Source organism: Myotis davidii, unplaced genomic scaffold (assembly GCF_000327345.1).
Source record: "Myotis davidii unplaced genomic scaffold, ASM32734v1 scaffold96, whole genome shotgun sequence".
NCBI classification, from domain to species: Eukaryota; Metazoa; Chordata; class Mammalia; order Chiroptera; family Vespertilionidae; genus Myotis; species Myotis davidii.
This window is the reverse complement of record NW_006289416.1, coordinates 11,745,814-11,750,804: the sequence shown is the minus strand read 5'-3', so window position 1 is coordinate 11,750,804 and position 4,991 is coordinate 11,745,814. Positions and strand designations below refer to the sequence as shown.

The window sequence follows — 4,991 nt, the reverse complement described above, 5'->3', positions numbered from 1 at the left end:
TATTTTTCTAAAATATTTGTTTTGGTATAGAGAACATTGTCCTCCTAAGTTTGGGTTACCATGATATTCTACTACGCTTAGAGCTGGGCCAAAATCAACTTCCCCATCTGTTCTTCCACTTTCATCTTGCAAGTAAACTGAGGTGGTCAGACCCATCATTATCCCCAAAGGTTGGATCTTTCATGCAGTTAGGTCGCTAACAATAATTGGAGTACTATTGTCATTTTCTCTTTTTGGGTAACAAATGACCACAACTCAGAGGCTCAAAAAACACTCATTTCTGAGTCTGTAGATCTGTAGGTCAGAAGGTCAAGCTTGTCTGTATTCTCTGCTGAGTTTTAAAAGCCCAAGGTCAATGTGTCAGTCAGACTGAATTGTTATTTGGTGGCTCTGGAGAAAACTCTGCTTCCAAGCTCGGCCTGGAGCTGGCTCATTCAGTCCTGCACAGCCATTGCACTGAGGCCCCTGTGCTCCTGCTGGCTGTCAAGAAGGGGCTGCCCTCTGTCCTTGACATATTTGATTTTGTCCCTCTGTGGGACATTGATGGCACATCAAATCCTTCCCAAGCTCTGACTTTCTCTTGTGTGACCAGCTGGAGAACATGCTCTGCTTTGAATAAGCTCCTGTGACCAGGTCACGTGCACCTGGAATGACTGAGTTGTGCTCTAATTCTAGTGGCATGCCATTTACATTTTCGTTTTATCTTTCATTTGGGAAGGGAATTTTCAGGCTGGCAAAAGTGAGGGAGATGCCTTCTCCTCATTATAGTAATCAAAGCAGTCTGATGATAACATAGAAACAGACACATTTGCCAGTGGAACAGAATAGAGAGCCAGAAATAAATCCAAACATGTATGGTCCACTGATTTTCAACTAGAGTTTCAAAAATATACAATGGGGAAAGGATAGTCTCTACAATAAATGTTGGGAAAACTGGATGTGCACATGCAAAATAATGAAATTGAATTTTTGCTCTTACACCACACACAAATCAAGTCCGAATGAATTAAAGGCTTAATTGTAAGCCAGAAACCATAAAAATCCTGGAAGAAAACATAGGGAAAGGCTCCTTGACATTGATCTGGGCAATGATACCAAAGCTCAGGGAACAAAAAGAAAAATAAGTGAGACTAAGGTCATTGTATTTATGCCATTATGCACACACCCAAATAAGTAAATAAACAAGGAAATACATATATATAATACATATATATATGCTGATTTTATTTTCATTTTACTTAATAATGACTTTGATGAAGCAATAAAAATTTTTAATTTTATTAAATCTAAATTCTTAAGTACATCTTCTTAATATGCTATTGGAAAACCATGGTAGGAACACCTAAAACTCTTTTGCTACATATTAACAGGCAGTGGCTATCTCCAGAAGGAACACTTGTGTGATTGCTGAAGTTACAAGCAAAATAGCTAATTTTTTTTCAAACAACACCTGTTTTAATAAGAGGGTGCTTGACAAACTATGGTCATTCATACTTTGGTATTTGTCAGATATCCTCTCATATATGAACTAAATGAGCCTGTCTTCAAGGGGGAAAACACAGTATTTATTAACAAAGTAAATTTTAAATTTTCAAGTGAAAATTAAAATACAGGAAACTTGTGTCTGCATTCTTGAGCTTGACTACTTCTCAAAAGCTACAGATTTTTCTATGGAAACCAAAAGGTAATATTAATGTATATTTTTATATTGATAATGAAATATGTCAACATTTGTAAGATCTTTAAAAATTAGTAAACCAATATTATCCCAACAAACAAAGTTGAAAATAGACTCATGGATTTTAATGTAACAGAGTATAAAAATTGTCTGGATGTGATGTCAGACTCCCCAAGACAATGACCTTTAAGAAAACATTTGTCAAATTTGGAGATAGAACCAAGGAATAACCATAGTTAACTGAAAATGCTTTTAAATTATTCTTGCCTTTTACAACTCGGTGTCTGTATGAGGCCTTATTTTCTGTATGTACTTAAAACTATATGTCATAACAGACTGAATTCAGAAGAAGATATAAGTATCAAACTGACTTTTTTTAAGCCAGACATTAAGAGTTTTGCAAAAATGTAAAATTATTGCCACTTTTCATATATTTGGGAAATTTTTATTTTAAAATGTTATTTATGTTATAAAAGGAGTTCATTAAATTTTAAGCACATAACTAAATAAATATTGAATAATGTATAAGTTACAATATTTCTTATGGTGATCACCACTAAAAATTATAAACCACAAAGTGCAGCAGGAGAGTAAGACTTGGAAGCTGTTATATATACATTTTTGTTATGTTTTAAAGTCCAGGGCCATGTTCACAAACTGGCTGCAGAAATACAGACATACCTCATTTTGCTTCACTTTATTGTGCTTCACAGATATTGTGTATTTTACAAATTGAAAGTTTGTGGCAACCCTGCATTCAGTAAGCCTATTGGTGCCATTCTTCCAACAGCATTTGTCCACTTCATGTCTCTGTGTCACATTTTAATAATTCTCAATAGTTTGAAGTTTATATTATATTTTTTATGGTGATCAGTGATCTTTTTTAAAGATTTCTTTGTTTAGTGCCCTTTTTAAATGATTGATTTTAGAGAGAGGAAGGGAGAGAGGAAAGGAAAGAGAGAGAAAAAGATTGATTTGTCGTTCCACTTATTTATGTATTCATTGGTTGATTCTTATATGTGCCCTGACTGGGGATTGAACCCATAACCTTGGCATATTGAGACAATGCTCTAACAAACTGAACTACCTGGCCAGAACTATGATCAGTGATCTTTGATGTTTCTATTGTTATTTGGGGGCACCACAAACTGTGTCCATAAAAATGGTGACTTAATCCATAAATATTATGTGTTCGGACTTTATCAACCAGCCATTCCCCCATCTCTTTTCCTCTCCTCTGATCTCTCTAATCCCTAAGACAGGACAATAATGAAATTAGTCCAATTAATAACCCTACAATGGCCTTTATGTGTCCAAGTGAAAGGAAGAGTCACATGTCTCTTATTTTAATGAAATCTAGGACTGATGAAGCTTAGAGAGGAAGGCATGGTAGAAGCTAAGACAGCCCTCGAAATCTCTTGTACTAAACCTCTTGAGCCAGTTACCCAAGTTGTGGATGCAAAGGCAAATTTCTTGAAGGAAATTAAAAATGCTACTCCAATGAACACACAGATGATAAGAAAGCCAAACAGCTTTATAGCTGATTCAGAAATTTTAAGCATATAGCTCAATAAATATTGAATAATATATGTTATAATATTTCTTATGGTGATCACCACTAAACAATTTAGTGGTCTGGCTAGATCAAACCAGCCACAACATTTGCTTAAGTTGAAGCCTCGTCCAGAGCAAGGCCCTAACTCTCTTCAGTTCTATGAAGGCAGAGAGAGCGTTGAGGAAGCTGCAGAAGAAATGTTTGAAGTTAGCAGAGGTTGGTTCATGAGGTTTAAGGTGAGACATCATCTCTGGAACATAAAAGTGCAAGGTGAAGCATCCAGTTCTGAGCTGGAAACTGTAGCAAGTTATCCAGAGGCTCTAGCTAAGATAGTTAATGAAGGTGGCTACACTAAACAACAGATTTTCAATGTAGGCGAAACAGCCTTCTGTTGGAAAAACACCATCTAGGACTTTCACAGCTAGAGAGAAGGTAATGCCTGGCTTCAAAGCCTCAGAAGACACCTGGTGACTTTAAAGATGAAGCCAGTGTTCATTTACCATTGCAAGAATACTAAGGCCTATGAATTATGCTAAATCTACTCTGCCTGTGCTCTATAAATGGAACAACAAAGCCTAGATGACAATACATCTGTTTACAACATGGTTTACTGAATATTTTAAGCCCACTGCTGAGACCTACTGCTCAGATGAAGAAAAAAAAATCCTTTCAAAATATTACTGCTCATTTACAATGCACCTGGTCACCCAAGAGCCCTGCTGGAGACGTATAAGATTAATGTTGATTTTATGCCTGATAACACAACATCCTTTCTGCAACCCATGGATCTAGGCAAAGTAAATTGAAAACTATCTGAAAAGAATTCACCATTCCAGAAGCTATTAAGAGACACTCATGGAAGAGGTAAAAATATCAACATTAACAGATTTTGGAAAAAGTGGATTCCAACCTTCATGGATGACTTAGAGGGGTTCAAGACGTCGGTGGAGGAAATAACTGCAGGTGTGGTAGGAATAGCAAGAGAACTAGAATTGGAAGAGGAGCCTAAAGATGTGACAAAAATAAAACTAATGGATGAGAAGTTGCTTCTAATGAATGAAAAAAGAAAGTGGCTTCTTGAAATGGCATCTACTCCTGGTAAAGATGACAACAAAGGATTTAGAATATTTCACAAATTTAGCTGATAAAGCAGAAAGAAGGTTTGAGTGGATTTACTCCAATTTTGAACAAAGTGGGTAAAAAAAGAAGTTGATCCATGCAGGAAATGCCATTGGTATCTTAAAATGACGATGGCACCCCAATCTTTAGCAACCACCACCTTGCTCAGTCAGCAACAATCAACATCAAGGCAAGACCATTCACCCTGTGGGTCACGACCCCTTTGGGGGTCGAACGACCCTTTCACAGGGGTCACCTAAGACCATCCTGCGTATCAGGTATTTACATTACGATTCATAACAGTAGCAACATTACAGTTATGAAGTAGCAACAAAAATAATTTTATGGTTGGGGGTCACAACATGAGGAACTGTATTTAAAGGGCCAGAAGGTTGAGAACCACTGCACCAGCAGCAAGATAATGGCTCACAGAAGGTTCAGATGATGGTTAGTATTTTTTAGCAATGAAGTATTTTAATTAAAGTACGTGCATTTTTAAGGCATAATATTGCATACATCTCTTTAGGGTAAACATTACTTGAACAGAAAAATGTGTGACTCCCTTTATGGAGATAGTCTCATTATTGTGGTGATCTGAAATGGAACCTGAAGTATCTCCAAAGAATGTCTCAACAGGTC

General features: G+C 36.6%; 1 pseudogene; it reads left to right on the top strand.

Moving 5' to 3' along the window:
* Positions 1-2,976: 2,976 nt before the first annotated feature.
* On the top strand, positions 2,977-4,039 carry LOC102773150 (annotated as a pseudogene).
* The last annotated feature ends 952 nt before the right edge of the window (positions 4,040-4,991 follow it).